Below are 21,331 nucleotides of genomic sequence, written 5' to 3' on the forward strand. Positions count from 1 at the left end.
GTTTATAATAAAGCTCGGTACTCACAAAGGAAATTTATAACCGTTTTTGTAGTTCATTCCCACTTGTTATGCGTGTTCTCCAAATGGCCAATGCTCAGTTATGGTACTCTATATACACTTGAGCACAATAGATCTAAGGTCGCGATGCAATCGCCATCTATTTATATTACCTATATGTACTTTTCCTGGTTCTATTTAGTGAGTCCTTAGTCCTTTTCTTATCATATTTTGCTCATATCTGCTTCACTATCTTGCATTAGCTTCCTTATGTTCTGAGAGATTTTTTCAAGTTGTCTACTGAGCTCCCTCTTGAACGTTCCTAGCCGGTACTGTATATTCTCTGTCTCAGATTCATCAAAAGAGATGGAAGTAACTATTATTATCCAATCTTGTGAGGATATAGTATGCTTTATACTTAATTTGAGGAAGTTCAGAATACCGCTGTGATCATAACTCTTCCCGTTTCAACCACCAAATGTTGCTGTTTTCCGTATTAAACGTCTATGTGGACTTGAAACATATTATACGTTTCAGTTGAATATGACTTAACAGCGCCTGCACGGGTTACTATCTGTACTCCACTTAATTTTCTGGTAATATATTCTCCCTTTATTGCTGGCCACCAGATCAGTGCTTCATGTGTAAGAATTGGTCTCATGACTATCGGTTTTAGGCGCCAGCTTCTGCTGAGTAGCAAATATTCATTTTCTAGATCAGTTTAATGTCAACGTGGACCCCTAGATATTTTCTTCTGGGTTATAGGGAAGTAATAGTAATTCGGGTGTACTTTATGTAAAGGTCATACGTACTTTTTCATTGCAGGACATATTCCTTTATTGTATAAGAAGCTTGTATATAGCAGTTAGTCTGCGGTGACTCGACAAGCTGCAGCTTAAAGCATGACTCATTTCATTTCATACATACGCACACTCAGTGAGCGCTTTTTAAAACAGTGAAGAGGGTAATATATAAAAATGAGCTAAATACAAATTATTAAGCATTTATAAAATTGTAAGGCAATAACGACAACAAAAACACAAACTTCGAAATTTAAAAGTCGCGTCGGTGATGAGCCAGCAGTCAAGCAGCAATAACTTTATTTACTTAAGCAAAAAGGAATGTAAGAATAATGTAAATTAATTACATTTAGCGACAAAAAGGAACACACACATACATATTTCTGCACACATATACGTATATTGTATACATCAGACTTTTACGAGTTTTGCGCTACATATCGCCAACAGTAGCAAATATTCGACTAACCTTGATATATCCAATTATCCTCAAGCTCTACATTCTACCTCACACTACATATACATACGAGTATATATACATTAGAGTAGGTATCCAATATTCTCCCAGTTGATTTTTTGTCTTCAAAATAGTGATATTCGAATACAAAATATGCCTTTCTACAAATGGTTTGCATGCCAATGTTGGGCTCTATATAGGAAATTAATCGGAAATATCGGTCGAGAATTTCTTGGAAATTGCACAGATAAATCTTTTCTGGTTCAGATTTTTCGAATGTCAAGAATCGATTCTTAATCGACTTCGACTACTGAAGATCGATTCCGAAAATTCGATTATTTGACGAGAAAACTCGATTCTCGAGTAGAATCCGAATCGAGTTTACCATCCCAACTGGCAGCCATCGCGTGCACATATAATAACCTCCGCAGAATAACCACCACAAAAAAATGATTTTTTTTCCATGTAATTTATATGGAAAACAGAAAATTTGAAAGAGGCACCTCTTAATATTAATATTAAGAGCTCATCTTTTGAGTGACTTTTTTTAAACACATTTCGAAAGTTTTGAGCCTAATTTTCAGTTGAAAAAAAAGGTTGTCTCAAAATGGCACACCCTAGTGAATATATATAGTATAGATATTTAGCCGCAAGCCGTGAGCGCTAATTCCTTTGGCTTTGGCACAACTACCTCAACAGCTTTGCAGTCGCATTGTTGTTGCGCTTATCGCCATTGTTTTTCTTGTGTGTATTTCAATTTTTTGTCGCTGCAGGTATCATTAATCAAATTTACACACATGTTGCTCTCAACTTGGCTGTGCATAAATCGACAGCCATACAAACATACAACCAACAAATATATGGGTACGTATGACTTCGTGCAATTCGCTTCTGCCTTCTGTTCTCTACGGATTTGTTGCTGGGCATTTAGCAAAGATTTCCAGTGTGTAAACGTATCTTTAGCAACCTTCGTAGTCTCTTCAGAATTGCGAGGACTTTTTTATTGCTAAGGTGGGGAATTATTTTTTAAATAAAGCAAATAATTTTGGTTCTACTTTAAATCTACAGGTGGCTAAGATCAGATATTTAAATATATATACACAAATAAATATAAATAAATATACACCGATATGTATACCTATTATGGAACATTCATTGGTGGGGTGAGCTGAGAGTAAATAGTTCTCTACATTTCACTACTTTATAATCGGTTGGACAAAAGGTTTGCAAGGTGTCATATGGGAGATGCCATATTTTTCGCTTAGCCCGAAGCGAGTATTTCTCTTTCAAAATCTCCAATCTATCTTCTTCTTTGGAAGGATAAGACAACTAAATGATACAATTGGACACTAAAAGACAAATGTCATCTGAAGATAAAAAATGTCATGAACTCATTAAGCCATGAAATAACTATGATAGAAGCAAAACAAAAAGATAGAGAGGGCGAGAGTGAGAAAGAGGGACAGAAGTAATAGATTGGGAATAGCTTACCACCAGCAAAAAAATATAGGACAAGGAAGATGGCAAATTTCCGGAATAGCCTTAAATTGGCGTAGCGATTCACGTTTAATGTCTTCAATTGACTCAAAACAATTCCCTCGGAGCGGAAGTTTAAGTTTGCGGAATATCTAGAAGTCTCACAGAACTAAATCAGGCGAATACGGTGGTTACGGTACGATATTGGTTGAAAATTTGACGAAAAACTCAATACGAATCGATACAGTATGCGACGGTGAATTATGAATTTTACTTTAAGCAAGCGTCGGAGTCTCTATAAAATACAAGTATGTACACGAATGATCGTGCGTTGCGATATGAGTCGATTTGGCCATGCTCGGCTGTCAATCCATCTGCAAATATGCAAACTAGTCTCTCAAGTTTTGGGATATGGAACTGAAGTTTTGAACACGTCTTCTCCTTTTCAAGAAGCTGCTAACCGTCGCAACCACCGTTGTCGGACCACACTGCTGATCCAAGTAAATGTGCTTTCTTCAATAGTTTTTTTTTGGCAAATCACGTGTGAGTCGTGTCAAGCTGCAATGTAATTCTAGTTTAGTAATCTTTGTTTAGTACTTTTCGCAACAACATTACCTTTCTTGAGAGATCTAAAATTGAAAGAGTACAAAATACAGTTTGTTGAAAAATTGAGTATAATTTTGCAAGCGACATCTCTTCGTTCTATGCGCTCTTAAAAAGTACCAAGAATATCCAATGTTTTCGAGCCAAACTTTGTTTAGTGATGAGGCGCATTTCTGGCTCAATGGGTTTGTGAAAAAGCAATATTGCTGCATTGGCACGAAAAGCAAACTGAAGATATTCCAGAACTGCCATTGTATTCAGAAAAAACAATAGTTTTATGTGGTTTGGGGACGGGTGAAATCATCGGTTCATACTTCTTCGAAAATGATGCCGGCGAGAACGTAACTCTTAATAGCGACCGTTATCGCGTAATAAGCTACTATTTAATGCCTGAAATTGAAGTTCGTGATCTCGGTGACATTTGATTCCAACAAGACGGCGCCACTTCCCACACATCGCATCAATCAATGGATTTATTGAGAAAACATTCCGCTGAGCAGATAATTTCACGTTTCGGCCGGTCGATTAGCCACCAAGATCGTGTGATAATACACCGTCCGACTTTTTTCTGTGAGGATATGTAAAGTCTTAATGAAGCGTCGGAGACCCTATAAAGTATATATATAAATGATCAGTATGTTTTGCTGAGTCAATTTAGCCGTGTCCGTCTGTCAGACTGTCTGTCTGTATATATACGAACTAGTCTTTTAAGATATCGTTTTGAAATTTTGCAAACGTCATTTTCTCTTCAAGAAGCTGCTATTTTGTCGAAACCGCCGATATCGGACCTCTATAACATATAGCTTCCATGCAAACTGAATTATCGAATCAAGTTCTTGTATGAAAACTTTCACATTTGACAATATACCTATCTTCACGAAATTTGGTATGAGTTATTGTTCATAGAAATAATGAACTTGTTCAATATCGGAAGAAATTGTTCAGAAAACCGCATTTGACGTGGTATTTCATACATGGTTTACTGCTTAAAGTATCAATATAATCTGTTCAGATCAGATTACTATAGTTAGCCCATACAAACCGAACGATCGGAAGGGTATATTAGCTCATGGTTGTAGCGAAAAACTTTTTTCTTGTTTCGATATTTAATTGCTTCTTTTATTTCTATATAAGTGCCACTTCGAAAACTAAAAAATTTGCCACCCTAATGCATATCTGTTATATATTTCCATAATTAATTTTAAACTATATTTCGGTTTGTTGAAATGCGCATTTTATGAGAAAATGATACTGAAAATTACGGAGAGCGACGCCAACATGTGCGCACACGCTCTATTATAATGGCAAACTATAAATGGAGCAGTAAATAATAAGTGAATGAGCATAAAAGCGCTGAAATCACGTGCCAAAAAGAAAATAAAATACCGTAAGGCACATGTTTTCACACTAAAAAGGCAAATACACACCTACAAAAGTCTAAGTCTAAGGAAAAATCAACGTTTCCGACGTCATTTGCATACTTATAGAGATATACTTAAACACACACACACATATTCGCACTTATAAATAAAGTACACACTCCACAACCGTCAAATCATGGCTTTGTGCCGCATATACACACTTAAATATACAATATATACGCAGAAATAACTATGTCCGCCTGAAATTAAATAAAACAGTCGTCTATATGTGATTATGTTTTTGTTGCTACACACACTTTTCATGTCGCTTTGACCTTTCTTTGACAGCCGTTGAGAAAATCATTTACTCGTCTTTTTGGTTGATATCTTGTGAAACCCAAACACACGCATACACGCGCCAATTGGTAATAAAGCGCGAAAATATTTAGACTTCGAGGCTCATATCTCGCATCGCGTCGCTTATTTAGTGTTGCTCATACGCTCCGTTGAACCACAGCAATGTGCGATTTTTCATTATGATTACAACAACAACGTTTATTTTGTGCTGCAACAAAATTTATTTTGTAAAGCAGCAACATGAATTTTTTGCAACAACAACATTTAGTCACACAACAATAACCTCGGTGTGCTTTAATTTTTTTTGTACCAATTTTGTGCTTTGTGTGTTTTGTTTTTGTGTTTTTGCACTTTTCTAATATTGCTTATTTAATTTTTCGATTACTTTATCGCATCGCTTTGGCTGCGCTTCATTTAACAATCATGCGCGCGCTCATCATGCATTTGTAGTGTTGAGTTTTGGGTATGCACTCACATTAGCCGATTCCACCATAATTATCTTTCCGCATTGATGCTTTCACAAGTGAATCATTCAAACTGTAAAATCACAGACAAGTGATTTCTAAATGTGCTCATTCATTTTGTATATAATTTTGGGTGATATGAAAATTTCTTTCGACTACCAGTTGCTGTAAATTCCAAGCAAATATAATCATTCGACATTTAGAAGTTCTCACATGTGTTAATTTGGAAAATGGAAAGTGAGAAAAGTGAGGCTAAGGAGCAATGCTTTATCTTAGGTGTCTACACTATACATCAAACAGAGAATTATATGACGAGTGATCACAGCAGAGGTAAATTTTTCAACGGAATTTTTTCGACAACTTTTGCATGCGTAATGTCAACTTATGATGTTATTTTTATTCGGTTTTGTAAAGGCATTTCATCATGGAAGAACTTACGCTTGAACAACGTTTACAAATTGTTCAACTTTTTTAAGAAAATTCACTTTCTGTACTATTGCGACAACATCACCCATCTTGCAACCCAACAATCATTATTAGATAATATTCGACTGAATAGAACCCACTCAGCACACAGTGAAGCAAATATAGCAGACGCTGTTGAGAGTATAAACAAATACCTTGGAGAGTAGATTCGACGCCGTTCGCAGCAACTCGGCCTAACGTATGGAATGACTTGTCGCATTTTACATCGCGGTCTTAAACTGAAAGCGTACAAAATACAGCTTGTGAAGAATTGAAGCCGCTCCACCTTCCCAAGAGACATCGCTTCGTTCTATGAGCTCTTGAAAAGTCCCAAAAAGATCCAACGTTTTCGAACCAAATTTTGTTCAGCGATGTGGCAAATTTCTGGTTCAATGGGTATATAAGCAGTAAAATTGCCGCATTTGGGACGAATAGCAACCTGAAGAGATTAAAGAGCTGTCATTTTATCCAGAAAAAAACAACGGTTTGATGTTGTCTGAAGTCCGGTGGTATTATCGGTATATATCTCATCAAAACAAATGCCGATGAGAATGTAACCGCTTTTGGCGATCCTTATCGCGCCATGATACCCGACTATTTGATGTCCGAAATTGAAGCTCGGGATCTCGGCGCCACCTCCCACATATAGCATCAATCAATTGGATTTATTGCGAGAACACTGTCACACTGTTAGACTTTTTCCTGTCAGGATATGTAAAGTCTAAAGTATATGCGAATAATATCGCTTCGATTCAAGCAATGGAGCAAAACATCACGCGTGGCATTCGCCAGTTAAAAGTCGAAATGCTCGAACAAGTCATTGAAAATTGGACTCAACGGGTGGAGCAAAAATAACAATAAACAATCCTCATTATATTTGAAGTTTCTGAGATTTTTCTTTAAAAAGTAAGGATTCTCAAAATGGATCAACCTTTATATATTTATATTCAAGAAACCAAATGAAATTGATCTGATTTCAGATTGTATTAGGAGTTATTTGTCTACTTTCAAAATTCTTTACCAAAATCTTGATTATTTCCCATGAAATTGAAGAACTAGACTCCTGTTCGTTGTGAGGAAACGACCATCGCATATGAACACAGCGTCTGAAGCTTGCCACATATTTGTTAAGGCGGTTTCTGACAACTGCAGCCAATTTGCCTGATTCGTAGAAGGCATGTGTACCTCGAATTGCTTCAACCTTATTTAGCAAAGGCTAACAGTGGAAGAAAATTATACAGATGTTTTCGCTTCACCTTCCTCAATGCCATTTTGACAATTTGCGGCAAACAAAATAATTAGCCTCACTGTCAGCGAGCTCAAAGTCAGCATTGACTCGCTGCTTTTGGATATAATGCATATCCCGCTGAATAAGATAGCACCTCTAAGTAGTGCATCTACCTTCATTCACTTCTGGCGTGGACTGATGTCTTGATGCTGAAGTTAAAGCAGAGCTCTCGCAAGAAAGCTCACTTGTGGATATGTACGCTGAAAAGAAACTACACCGATTTCTGGACAGGTACAACTATTTTGAAACTAAATCACTTCGTTTGTATGTGAAATTGAAATGCAGAACCTGGCTGATAGCCTTCGCTGTCAGTTGTTTCACTGACGCCGGCTTTTAAAACCTTGATTTACTACATTATGTGGAATGAAGCTTCTATTAAGAGTTTCAGAGTGATCAGATGATCCAGCACACTTTGGATCCTGAACACTGTGATGGCTAAGTAATGTTTGTCAAAAAATTTAGTGTGGTTCTTTGAAAACAAAATACACTGTCAAATATATTCTAAACATGGGTTTTCATACTTATTACATTTTCTTAACAGAGTATATGATCTCGGTATTATGGGTATCAGTATCTCAACCGAAGACTTAGTAGTATTGCTGTGTTGTGACCATCCTTAAGCCGTTAAAGCTTTAAAACCAAGATATTTTTTTACTATTTAAAGATCATTGTTTTATCAAGCAAACAACAAAAGAATTTGTAAAAGAAAACTGTTAATTATTTTTACTTTTGTTTCATGGTAAAGACCAATATCGGCTTAGACTTTTCCTAGACAATTCCTTATTAATATAGATATTTGAAAATATGTTATGAGGCAGTATCTCTCAGTTTAACACCAAAATATTTCAATGACTGTCTATATCGCCCTTAACTGAACAACAGGCCGCACACACATATGAGAGCAGAGAGAATGTGCGGCAGCAACTTATGAATAAATATGATTAAGAGATCTCAAGCAGCTGTTAGATTGTTAATTCTTCGAAATGAGCCTTTATAACTGAACTACTTATAATTATAAAAAGATAACTGACTTCACGTAACTTCATAGTTAAATCGACTGATGGTATCCGTACTTCGTTTTAGGAATTCACCACAAAATATTATTCCAAAATTAATTTCCAAAGAAAAAAGATGAATTTCGTTTAATTTGAAGAACTCAATTCTGTAGGAGTCTGCGCAATTTATCTAGCCACATATATGTATACATGATTTTGGAATGTATTAAACCCTGTTACTATTTCTTCTCTGCAGTCTGAAAAATCGTATCTTCTCTATGGATAGGTACTAAATCGGAGACTTAAATATTTTATGAATATTTTGTTATACGAAAACTCTTCGCCAAGGAGCTGCCATGAGATCGTAAACAAGACAATGTTTTGTGTCAAAAATCAACGAACACGACGCATAATATTCTATGGAGTCGATCTCTCCCGACTTTTTGTTTTACTAATCTCTCAAAGGAATACTTCTTGAAAAGAATTTGTGTAGCAAAGTGAAGACGATCGCTGGGAGTGAGCCATATGTAGTTTGAAGTAAAATATTATATGTCGGAGACATTGGAGGTACAACTGGTACATTTAAGCGATAACGGAACAATTAATTCATTTCGTCCGAACTATATAATAGTTGGCACAAAATTTTTTTTGTTGACCGAATATTCGCACTTAAAGCTATACTACGCCAATAAATTTTACATAAATTAACATAGTTAAACTATAGTTGGGCTGCCATTAAATTCTAATATATGAAAATTAGCAACTATCACTCGTACAAATAACTATAAATTTTTAACGTATATATGTCAGCAATCGCATTTGAATGTCATTAAAACGCGCCTGATGGGTCGGTGATATACTCACTTGTTGCACTTGCACTTGCACTTGCACCTGGAATTTTCTAATTAGCCAATTTTCTTTGAAATAAAGAAAAGAAGTATTTCACTTTCAACTTAATGGCTTTTGTATTTATTTTCTCTTTTCACAACAAATTTTTCAAAGGAATGCTTTATACAATACTCCACTATCACTTTGGTTTAACTCAGTAAATTTTGAACTTGTAGAGCGATGTGTCGACGAACGTCTCGATGGCGAAAAAACCTTAGCGGTCACGGGTAAAACGAAAAAAGGCTGTCATTCCGATGTGACCAATCCTTTTGTATCGGTTGTGAGTGGTGAAAAAGGCGAAGTGTTGGTGTGTAGTGTGGTTGGTATGATGTGTAGCTGTGGTTGTGTGGATGACATGTTGTGTTGTATTGGGTTGTGTGTGGATTGTGTGTGATGAGTGCTGTGAGGATGATATGCGCGGCGTAGCAAAATATCTCACGACCAGATGTCGCATAAACATCCCGGCCCCCCCTAGGCGGATTAATCGCCTAGAAGACGTTGCAACCGTTGCAGAGTGCTCACTACGGCGTTCAGTCCAGTGGGTCTGCGGGGTGGATTACGATGACCGTAGGTTGGTGCAGGTGGTCGTGAGTGCGCTCCCCTGGTGCGTTTGGAATGGTGCCCTCTTCGGCGCTGGACAGGATCCTCGTGTTGTCTGTGTCCGTTATTTGTGCGGATTGCTGGCGGATTGACTCGACGAGGGAATCGATGAAACAGTGTATGATGAGGGCGTTGACAGTATTGGCATAACCCGTCGGTTGGACATTCGAAGGTGGTGTGGGAGTCTGCCAAGCAATTCATGCAATGGCCGTGTGCGCGAGCGATCTGTTGGCGTTGAGCTGGCTTCATGCTTTTGAAGATAGTGCACCTCTTCAGCACGTGGGGCCGATGGCATAAGCTGCATCGTGGAGGCAAGGTCTCTTCGAATGGATCTTCTAACGTATCCCTGGGTGTTGCAACAGATGATTGCCTTGGCGGACTCAAGACTCTTCGTGTCCTTGGTGCGGCGATGGGTGGCGCTGATGCTCTAGGTGCAGCAATGGCGGATCTCACAGCTTTGGGAGTAAGTTGGCTGTCTTCTATGTCCATTTCTATTGGAATAGGAATATGTATATTAAATATGGTTTGGCTAGTAGTATGAAACATGCTACTCATTATATATGTGTGTATATATAGATATATATATTTATGTATTATATATTATATATATGGATTTTATTGCTTAGTATTAACCGCGTTCATTATGCGTTTGGTTTGTACGTACGGATTGTAAAACGGTGTATTTTTAATTAGTTATTGTTTGATTCTATGTATGCGTTTGTGTTCGCTTGTTTTCGGTAATCGGTTCTTCGGTATTTGGAAGAAAACACAATTTCACTAATGGTCGAGTTAGTAGACCAGTTTGTGTTCGCACATCTACTACTCTTATATGACCATCACGTCCCCGATGTACCTTTTCAATGCGACCTAGTCGCCATTCGGTTGGGGGAAGGCATTCGTCCTGTATGATGACGCATTCGCCTGTACTGGGTTCCTTCTGGATCGTTTTCCATCGATATCTCTTATGGAGATCTTTAAGATAGTCCTCCTTCCATCTGTGGCTGAATTCATGATGGAGAATCTTGATTCTTTCCCATCGATTTATTAAAGTGAGGGAGTCTCCTTCTGTCTCAGGTATGGCGAGAAGAGGAGCTCCTCTGAGGAAGTGTCCAGGTGTAAGAGCTGTGAAATCGGAGGGATCTTGCGAGAGTGGTGATATAGGTCTTGAATTTAATACGGCTTCGATACGAGTGAGTAATGTAGTAAACTCCTCATAATTAAATTTATGATTACCAGCCGTTTTCTTTAAATGGGTTTTAAAGCTTTTGACTGCTGATTCCCAAAGTCCACCCATGTGTGGAGAACATGGAGGTATAAACTGCCAATCGATCCCTTGAGGTGCATATTTTTTAACTATTTCAGGGGAAACTTCTTTCATAAAGTTTATGAACTCCTTTTCGGTGGCTCTTTGAGCTCCGATAAAATTTTTCCCATTGTCGCTCATAATCTTTGAGGGAAATCCGCGTCGTCCGACAAAGCGTGCGAATGCTGCGAGGAAAGCCGCAGTTGTCAGATCTGAACAAAGCTCGAGGTGTACTGCCTTTGTCGTAAAACATACAAAAACAGCCACATACCCTTTTCTAAATGTAGATGATCTTAACATTGAGGCCTTTATCTGGAAAGGTCCAGCAAAATCAACCCCAGTAATAGTAAAAGGTAGAGCATAATTGCAGCGTTCAGGTGGTAAAGCTGCCATGATCTGCGTGCGCATTTTATGTTTGTACAAGGTACATTGTTTACACATAAAAATCGTCTTTTTAAGTTGTGGCTTTAGTCGCGGTATATAAAATTCTTGTCGGACCATTTGCTGCATCAAGCGATGCTCACCATGTAGTGTAAGCTGGTGAAGGTATATTAAGAATAAATGAGTAAACCGGGATTTCTCAGGAATAATGATGGGATGTCGTTCGTTATAACTAAGGCTGGAGTTCGCCAATCTTCCATTTGCCCTTATTAATCCCTTAGAATCCAAGAATGGATTTAAGACGAGAAGTGAGCTTCCCTTTTCGAGAGGTCGCTTTTCGAGCAACTTTGATTTCTCTTTGCTGAAATAGCGAGTTTGTGTATATAATATTAGACTGACCTTGGCATGTTGCAAGTCGGAATGCGTTAGTTGTACGCAAGGATTATTTGGTGCTCCTTTCATTTTTAGTTTAAGTCTTTGAATGAATTTGTGCATGTAAGCGACTACTCTTAGTGCTCTAGCAAATGACGAAAATCGGTGGAGAATATCATCCTCTTCTGGAGTGATATGAAAATTTTCAATTTTCCGACTTTCCGGCGGTATTATATTACGAGCGGGAGACTTTGGCCAGAATTCTTGTGATTCTGTTAGCCATGTTGGACCATTCCACCAGAGTGTAGTGCTGGTGAGGTGCAGTGGCTTGCAACCTCTTGTCCCAAGATCCGCTGGGTTATCCGCACTTGCAACATGTTGCCATTTTGCTGGGCCAACTAAGTCTAAAATTTGGGATATTCGGTTGGATACATAGGTCTTCCAACAATAGGGTGGTTTTTCTAACCACGCTAAAACTATCTCTGAGTCTGACCAAAGATACGTTTTGTGATCGGTTAATTTCAGATGGGTTTGAACTATTGAAATCAATTTTGCTAACAGAAGAGCACCATTCAGTTCAAGCCGTGGCAGACTGAGTGTCTTCAAAGGTGCAACTTTGGCTTTGGCTACCAAGAGGTGTGCAGATATTTTGTTATCGTACTGTGTGCGTACGTAAACTGTTGCGCAATAAGCCTTTTCAGAGGCATCACAGAAACCGTGTAATTCTGTGTTAATGTTAGGGGTGAAATTTACCCATCGAGGGATTCGAATTTCTGAAATACTATGCAAATTGTTAGCAAATTGTACCCATTTTGTTAAACGTACAGGTTTCACCTGTTCATCCCATTCAGTGCCATCTTGCCACAATTCTTGAATGAGGATTTTTGCTTGAATCATTATTGGCGAAAGCCATCCTGCGGGGTCGAAAAGTTTTGCCACCGAGGAAAGTATTTGGCGTTTTGTACTGGCGGACATTGCAGATATTGACTCAATTGTATATGAGAATTGATCTGTTATCGCATTCCATTGAATCCCTAGGGTTTTTGTTGTACTGGCCGTTTCAAATTTAAGGAAATTTGTATCTAATAAGTCTTCCTTTTTTATGTTTTTTATTATTTCGGGATGATTTGATGTAATTTTCTTTAAGGGGAATCCCGCTGAATTTAGTGCTTTGATCACTTGAGATAGTGATTCGCACGCTAAGGACAGACTGTGGCTACCTGATAGTATGTCGTCAACGTATGTTTGTGTTTGCAACACAGAAGATGCTAAAGGCAAATTTGTTGCATTTGTTTGTGCCACTTCATGCAATGTTCTAATGGCCAAATAGGGTGCACAATTGATGCCAAAGGTGACGGTTTTAAGTTTATAGTCGCTGATTGGACTATTACTTGATTTGCGGAAGACTATACGTTGGAAATCTTGGTCATCTTCATGTACTAGAATTTGCCTGTACATTTTTTCTACATCCCCATTGAAAACGTATTTAAACATGCGCCAATTTAGTATTAGCAGCATGAGATCAGGTTGTAAGGTTGGGCCAGTATATAGTACGTCGTTGAGTGATTTGCCTGAGCTTGTACACTTTGAGGCATTGAAAACCACTCGTACTTTTGTTGTGATTTTATCAGGTCGTATTACCCCGTGATGTGGCAGATAAAAAGATAAATATCTGCCTTTAGATACCTTTTCATATGGTACAGCTTCTTCCATATGATTGAGGTCTAGATATTCGTCCATCACATTATCATATGCTGATTTAAGCTCACCTTTTTTTATCAGGCTTTTTTCCAGGCTTAGAAATTGCTGGACTGCTGATATTCTAGAGTGGCCTAGAGCTATGGTTTCAGGAAAAGTTGGTTTGAATGGTAGTCGCACAACATAACGACCATGTTCGTTTCTTGTTGTTGTGGACTTGTAATAGGCTTCGCATGCCTGATCTTCTTCTGAAAGTTGATTAGTCTGAGGTAATTCTTCTACTTCCCAGAATTTTTTGAGTTCATCATTTAAATATTCGTTTGAAATATTTTCAACTTCAGTTGTAAAAGAATTAATTTTCTCTGTGACTTGGCCACTTAATATCCACCCAAAGATTGTATTTTGGGCTAACAATTTATTGGATATTTTTTCTATACCTTCAAGAATTATTTGAGGTATTAAGTCACTACCTAATAACAAATCGATTTGTGATGGGGTATGGCAGTTGGGATCTGCTAATTTGAGATATGAGCATTTTTCCCATTGCTTTTTATTTACTTCACAGCTTGGAAGCAAATTTGTAAGTTGCGGTAGAACGATGGCTTGTGCATCTATTCTAATATCCGCATTTGGAGATACTATGGTAATTGGGCATATTTTGTTCGAATTTTGGATAATTCTTCCGCCCATTCCCGAAATTTGGAAATTTGAATGTTTTATTGGCAATTTGAGCCGATTTTGAGCCTTTGATGATATATTATATAAAGGATCTTTGAGATCCTTGATCTATTAGTGCTCTTAGTTTGAATAAATCACCCTTATGTTCTATGGTGATGACCGCAGTGGGTAAAAGAATTTTGCTTTCATTTTCGGAATGAAGAGCTTGAATTTTTGCTGCTTTAGAGCAGCATGGTTGTTCTTCCCTATTTTCGGGATTTGAGATTTCGGGATTATCACTTTTGGTTGTAGTGACTAACCCGGTGGTTTTATGAAATTGATTTTGCTTCATATTTTGAAAATTTGTAATATGAAGCAATGAGTGATGTCTTCGTTGACAGTACACACAACTAAATTTGCTTTCACAGTCTTTTGTCGTATGAGCATTCGACAGACAGTTGATGCAAAGTTTATGTTGTCTGACAAGATTGTTTCTGTCAGAAACGGATAATTTTTTAAATTTCTCGCAAGATCTTATGTTATGACCTCCCTTACAAATTTCACATAATGGTTGCCATTTATTTGTTTGGTTTGACACGAAAGTGTAACTTCTATTAGCGTGTCTATTATATTGTATGTTATTACTGGCTTGGGGTTTGAACAAGTTTTTACTTGAGTCATTGTGATGACTTTTCGGCTTTATAGTTTTTTTGTCTATTCGCTCAGCTATCTCGTATTGAGCAGTGAGGAATGTTTTCATCTGTTGCCAGGTGGGCATTATTTTTCTTTCCACTAGTGATTGTTCCCATCGTAGTAACGCAGCATCAGGCAGTGTTTCTGCGCAAATGGTTACTATAATAGGGTCCCACGATTCTGTGGAGATATTTTGTGTTTTTAACACTGATAAACAATTGGTCACTGTGGAGTGTAAGTTTTGAAATTCCTGGCTAGTTTCTTGTTGGATTTTTGGCAAATGCAATAAAGTTTTTATTGGGTTTTCTATCATAACCCTTTCATTTTCGTACCTTTCGACAAGTGCTTCCCAAGCCAGTTTAAAATTTTCGTCATTTAAAGCGAATTGCTTGACGATACTGCCTGCTTCCCCTTTTGTTTTATACCTGAGATGGTATAGCTTTTGTGCTTGTGAAAGTTTAGGATGGTTTATATAAACGGCAGTGAACATGTCCCGGAAGGACGGCCACTGGTCATAACATCCATTGAAAACTTCAGTATCACAAGCTGGTACTTTGAGATACATGCCTTTATCTAGGTCTTCTTTTGGTGTTGTAACTACTCTGGGAGGGGGAGTAGTGGCTCTACTTGGCCTTACTAAACTTATTTGTTCAGTTATCATTCCCTTTGTTAACTCATACTGATCGCGGCAGTTATCACACTTGGCTGTCGCCGAAGCTTTTGCGTTTTCTGGGAGTTCTGCGTCGTCAGTATCTAGTACTGTATCGTACGCTGCCAGAAGGCGAGCCCAGAGATTGTTCACGCTTTCTAGTTTTATATTCAAAACTGATTCTGTGATGTCAGTAATAGAGGAAGCTTGAAATCTTGTACAATACCTTATAAAACTGTCACTTTCAGTGATGAATCTAGGTATTGTCTGATCTTTTGATCTTTTTTGTTTTATACTCTGCTTTGAGCGTGTAGCTTCTGCAGGCGTGCTTTGTGATTTATCATCATCAGCCATTTTTGGAATGTCCAATAATTGAGGTGTTCTTGGTTTATCCTCTTTAGATTTATCAGATTGCATTTATAAAATTGAATTGGAAGCTTTGAGCTTAAGCTTTGAGATACTACAATTGTAAAATTGGTAGTATTATGTCAAAATATATAACCAATTGAAATGTAAACTTGGAATTATTAAAAATTTTTGTAAAAAATGTTTGTAAATATTTCGTTCGAAACACAATTATAAGATTGGTATTGTAAAAAAAAAAAAAAAAAAAATTTGTAAATATATTATAAATGAAATAGATTATGACTTTGCGAACGCTTATTCACCGCATAAATTGATTAATCCTTTGTATCATAAATATATGTATGTATTCGTATGTAATTATTTTTGTTAAATATGTCTTTTTTTTTTTTTTTTTTTTTTTTTTTTATTTTTTTTTTTTTTACCGTGTATTATTTAAACGTATGTATCTGCGAATTACTCGAAATTAATTTGTTTATTATTCCTTAGTACGTGTATCTTTTCAGATAAGAACGTAAAGAGAAGGAAAATAACAATAACGCAAAAATACGTATGTATGTATATATTTATATGCATATAGTTATGCTTAATGTTTTTGTGTTCCTTTTGTTCGCACAATTGTCACATATGTACATATGTATGTAGTACGTATGCATATGCAATATAACGAAATGCGCGGAAAATAAGTAAACAATTTTTTATATATTCGTAAATATGTCAATATTAAATATGTGAGTATGTATGCAAATGTTTTGTTAATTGCATCTGCATACTCGTACGTTTGCTCAAAAAGAACACGAAAAAGAAATTTTTTATAAGTACCCGATGTACGTACATATATACTATAAGTATGTATATATGTATAAATGCGCATACGTAAATATGTATATTGGTAAATTTTAATTTTCCAATGTTTCAATGTTGATATTGATATACTCCATGTACATGTATTTCGATTCCGTTTTGTTCCGGTTTTTTTTTTTTTTTTTTTTTTTTAAAGTTCGTTGACCTTAGTAATAAATATATTTAATATATTATTACTTGTATAAAGTTATGTACGTATTTGTAACCCTTTATTGGCTCTTTGGTAATTATTTAGAGAGAGAGAGAAAGCGTACGAGAGATAAAGGAGAGAAATATTTGGATCGCGATATACATGCATATATGTACATACATAAATATCCACTGTTATGTTGTTGTTGTTTTTTTTTTTTTCTGCCTTTGCTTATTTTTAAAGCGATCCTGCTTGTTGCTTTGTTAGCACAAGGGGTATCACCAGAACTTGCAAGTAAGAATACTTGACTTTGAAATATGTAATTTTTTTTTTTTTTTTTTGTTTGCTGTGTTTGGAGACACGAAGTAAGCTTTAAGGCAGGTAGTGTAACAACAGTTTTCCAAAAATTTTCCTTAAAACAGTTGACTCATGCATGTACTATATGTATATGTATATGTATATAAATTGCGGAATATAAAATTTGGCGCGCAAAGTTTGTATGTATGTATGTATATAGTATATGCACATATGTATGTATCTTTTATATAATTTAGTACCTTTACTTATAAGTATGTGTATATATGTATGTATGGATTTGCAGTTTCTGTTGGTTTTTTTTTTTTTGCTCGCCTCTGCTTATTTATTATAGGCGATCCTGCTTGTTGCTTTTTTTTTTAGCCCAAGGGGTATCACCAAAACTTGCAAGTAGGATACTTGACTTTGAAGAAATTTTTTTTTTTTTTTTTTTTTGTTTTTTGAAAATTACAGTGTGTTTTGGAACACAAAATAAGCAGTAGGCAGGTACCGTAATTTTTTCATATATTTCGGTATCTATACATACATATGTACATACCGAACTGTCTAACCGGTTTTCCGTATAGAACAGTTGGGTTATTTCTAACTAAGTAACTGTATGTCGTATTACAGCTCAAACTGTATTTTAAACATACATATGCGCATAATTATTTTATTAAATATTTAATTGGAACGGACTTACTTTTTTCTCCGCCAAGGGTTTATGGGTAGCAATACTTATTTATGTGTGTATCTCTTCGTTCTTTCTCTCGTTTATTCTCCTTTCATCTTCTTAGTTTTTTTTTTTTTTTTCTTGTTTGATGTCTTCCGTGTTGAGTCTTTTTCCTCTTCCCACGCTGCTTGCCTGTTGAGAATCCTATATATTTGTATGTAGGTTTTGGGTTTTTATTTTTGTTGTTGTTTGATTATTATTAGTTTTACCGCGCCCGTACTTGATTTTTAGTTTTTTTTTTTGTATTTGTTTTGTTTTAGTTGGTTTCGCGCCCGTTACGTAGATTTGATCACTTAATATATGTTTAAGTACCTGTTTATTTATTATTTTTCCTTGTGTGTACTTTTAATTGTTCTGTTGTATAGTTTCACATGCACTTTATTCACTTTTCCACCTCTCGGTGAGTTCTTTTAAAATCGTAGGTGCCTGTCTAAGAGGCTCGAAGGACCATTTGTTTAGTTGCAAACCTTTTGTTCACCCGGATGTCGGTGATATACTCACTTGTTGCACTTGCACTTGCACTTGCACCTGGAATTTTCTAATTAGCCAATTTTCTTTGAAATAAAGAAAAGAAGTATTTCACTTTCAACTTAATGGCTTTTGTATTTATTTTCTCTTTTCACAACAAATTTTTCAAAGGAATGCTTTATACAATACTCCACTATCACTTTGGTTTAACTCAGTAAATTTTGAACTTGTAGAGCGATGTGTCGACGAACGTCTCGATGGCGAAAAAACCTTAGCGGTCACGGGTAAAACGAAAAAAGGCTGTCATTCCGATGTGACCAATCCTTTTGTATCGGTTGTGAGTGGTGAAAAAGGCGAAGTGTTGGTGTGTAGTGTGGTTGGTATGATGTGTAGCTGTGGTTGTGTGGATGACATGTTGTGTTGTATTGGGTTGTGTGTGGATTGTGTGTGATGAGTGCTGTGAGGATGATATGCGCGGCGTAGCAAAATATCTCACGACCAGATGTCTGCTAAACATTACCACAATTGCATTGGAATTGTTTATTCGATTTAATAGAAGGCCCGACATGCACTAGTTTTAACATTCGAAATACTGCAACACAGATCCACACACATATATATGAAAGGTTTATCTATAGAAATTACAAATAAATTAAATACTTAATGTAACCAATCACATTATCCGATTTTGCTGACGCTTCACTCAAATTAATTAATTAGAACTCGGGTTTTTTTCGTTTTATATATATGTACGTGGAATCGAGTCGAAGTTGTCAAACTGGTTGGATAATAGGTAAAAATAAAAATCAAACTTTTTCCATGGCTTTTAGATGATGTGCGGTTTGCTTAGATACAATTTTTTTTGTTTATAGTTACGGTTTTGTCAATCTAAAGCGCGCAAACAACTCTTCATGAGATCAATGGTTTTTTCTGTGGTCAATAACTCTTTTTTTACTTATAGTCGAGTCAACAACCTTTTTCGAGGAGTACTACCCACGCGAAGGTCAGTGGTCTTTTAGTTTACCTTGAGCGAGATCAACATTCCTTATGGAGGAACTTTGGGTTTGTTGACTTCGCTAGGAAGACAGAGAGATATACGGAATTCAACTCGCATCTTAATTCTGATCAATTATATATACAAGTATGTATATATAGTTCTATACCTCTCTCGATTAGATTTTCAGGTAGCAAAGTGAAAAATATGTCTATGATCTAAAGATGAAGCACCCTAATGTATATTCTACTAAAGACATTCTTATCAGTGCAAGCAACATGTTAAACGGAAGATTTGTTAATTTGTGTGTTGCCGAGAGCTGCCAATATCTACTAGACAACTTTGTCAACTAACGGAAAAAGCATAAGTACGTGGGTGTGTGTATGTGCGCTATATAAATATTCCATGTCGAGCGTGTCATGTTAAAGATATTTGCAGACAAAAGTTCTGTCTTTAATTGTCATCCAAGTGTATGTGTGCGTTTGTGTGATTAGAAATCGCCGACAGTGCGCAACATGGCGAGACAAACTTTAGTGTAGTTAAGTGCTTGCATATGTAGTGTGTATGTGTACATCTACGCATGTATGTGTATGACTTTCTTTTGTGTTTGTAAGCATTGTTATTGCCTTACGGTGATTAATTGAAGCATTAGATGTGTATAGGCATGATCCCTCCAGGAGTATACCAGGCAAAAACTTACAATGCAAAAACAAAAACAGAAACATTGAAACAACAATAACAAATACAAGATCAATGAGAAATTCAATTAAACAGTAATATGCGTCGCCACTTCATGTTGCTCAGAAGCATTTTATGGTATAAGAATTACCGGATTTTGTAACCTAATACGCAGCCATAAACATACGCACACATATACGCATTAAATGTGAGCTTAAAGACAATTGCTGCTTTTTGAGAAATTAAGTAACTAAAGTAAAAGTGCCAAGGCTCGACGTTAGAGCCAAAGAAATGTGGGAATATTTTAGGAGTCGATTATTTCGGGTTTCCAAAGACACCATTGACATTGGTTGCAGCTTTGCCTCAATTTTGATAGTAGTAGTGTAGAACAAGAAATGTTTGAAACAACAAAATCAACTAATCTATTTGTAATGACTTTGAACTTTATACTCAGCTTATGGAGCATTAAGCACCGATAACCATGTGTCGATCTGGGCTAAGAACACGACATTTTGTCAGTTACCTCCATCTTTTGCGAGGTCACGCCAGTTGTACATCCCCAGCGAAGACAGGACGATATGCACTTGATCCATCCATTAGGTGTATTGACGCCCTTGCTTCCGTTGGCCATGTATGAGTCTGGAATTTGAAACACCTTACTATATCCATGACGCCGTTATAGTCCAGTCATTATAGTAAGTTCACCTCGGAATTCGATATACCCATTTATATGTCTGTAAATACTTGTATATTGACACCCTAAAGTTGTCTCAAAACCCACATATGGTGGGGTATACCTATTATTTACAGACATATAAATGGGTATATCGAGTTCCGAGATTCTTACCTAAATAAGCTTAAATGCCTGGACTATTAAGATCATACAGTTTGTGGTTCCATCTTCGTCTCACTCATCGCTCACGCAGACGGCTTCAAAGTTTTTGGGAATAATAGTTCCAACCCTCCAACTTTTCGAAACCACTTTGCGGTACGATTTGTCTTTTGCTTCAAAATACATTGAATATTCGAGGAAAATTTCAACCCAGCGAGCATGCTTTTGTGGCCCAAAAATAGAAAATAGTCGCTGGGGGCTAGTTCTAGAGAATGCGATGAATGCAGAAGCAATTCGAAGCACAATTATTAGAATTTTGTCATAATTTTCACTGACTTATGTGCATTGTCTTGGTGATACAGCACTTTCTTTTTCTTCAAATGTGGCTCTGCGATCTTGCGATGGTATTTCCTTTTTCAAGGTAGTCAATGAAAATTATTCCATATGTATCCCAAAATACAGACACCATAA

The 21,331-nt window shown here is 36.6% G+C and overlaps 1 protein-coding gene and 1 long non-coding RNA gene across 7 annotated transcripts in view; both read right to left on the reverse strand.

Moving 5' to 3' along the window:
* Positions 1 to 21,331, reverse strand: part of LOC126767379 (GTP-binding protein Di-Ras2-like) — a 146,704-nt gene that overhangs the window by 64,445 nt on the left and 60,928 nt on the right. The gene's annotated exons all lie outside the window — the stretch shown is intronic.
* Positions 9,430 to 18,857, reverse strand: LOC126767380 (uncharacterized). Its single transcript, XR_007669081.1, has 2 exons — positions 18,390 to 18,857; positions 9,430 to 10,242 (listed from the first exon to the last, which is right to left on the reverse strand). It is a non-coding gene; the product is annotated as an uncharacterized LOC126767380 (long non-coding RNA).

The sequence above is a fragment of the Bactrocera neohumeralis genome, unplaced genomic scaffold (assembly GCF_024586455.1).
Source record: "Bactrocera neohumeralis isolate Rockhampton unplaced genomic scaffold, APGP_CSIRO_Bneo_wtdbg2-racon-allhic-juicebox.fasta_v2 ctg584, whole genome shotgun sequence".
NCBI lineage: Eukaryota > Metazoa > Arthropoda > Insecta > Diptera > Tephritidae > Bactrocera > Bactrocera neohumeralis.